Below are 645 nucleotides of genomic sequence, written 5' to 3'. Positions count from 1 at the left end.
ACGATCTTAATCCGTAGTTGTATCGTACCTAAGACAGTACATCATACATAATAATAAAGAAATAATGTATAATTTACCTATTTGATTTTTTCTCAGTACCTCTAGTAGGAAAAACTTTCGAGTTCGTTTCGTTGCGTATTCAAAGTGTCATCGAAAAATTTTGTATGAAAAATTAAACAGCGCCCCCTATATTATAGCCGCCCTAGGGTCAGACTTTTAGCAAAATCAAGTTACGTAATTAATGTATTTTTTACACTAGTAAACTCCGCGACAAGGTTTTAATCTTTAAATTGAGTAAAGTAATAAGTTGATGGGTTTGAAAGAATTTATGTTTTATTTTNTACCGGATAGTTGCCGGATATCCGTTTCATCTCTAATATAGATTATCATTATCTACATGTTTAAAAGAATATTAACTGTGAAGCTAAATTATACAATTGGTTTAATAGGTTCTACAGAATTTGTGAGTTTTTGGAGGGCAAAATATTTAGATTATATACTCCATAATGGGATCTTAATGTCACTAATACATTAAATCTTTAATGCACAATAAATTGAATTCTTATTGGATCTGTATCCTATAATTTATCATTTAAATTACGTTATGACCCACATTCAATAAACCAGAAAAGCATTAATTCCACA

This window comes from Ostrinia furnacalis, unplaced genomic scaffold (genome assembly GCF_004193835.3).
Source record: "Ostrinia furnacalis isolate ACB-3 unplaced genomic scaffold, ASM419383v2 OfSCF6303, whole genome shotgun sequence".
In the NCBI taxonomy this organism is placed as follows: domain Eukaryota; kingdom Metazoa; phylum Arthropoda; class Insecta; order Lepidoptera; family Crambidae; genus Ostrinia; species Ostrinia furnacalis.
Note: the sequence above shows the minus strand (reverse complement) of the source record.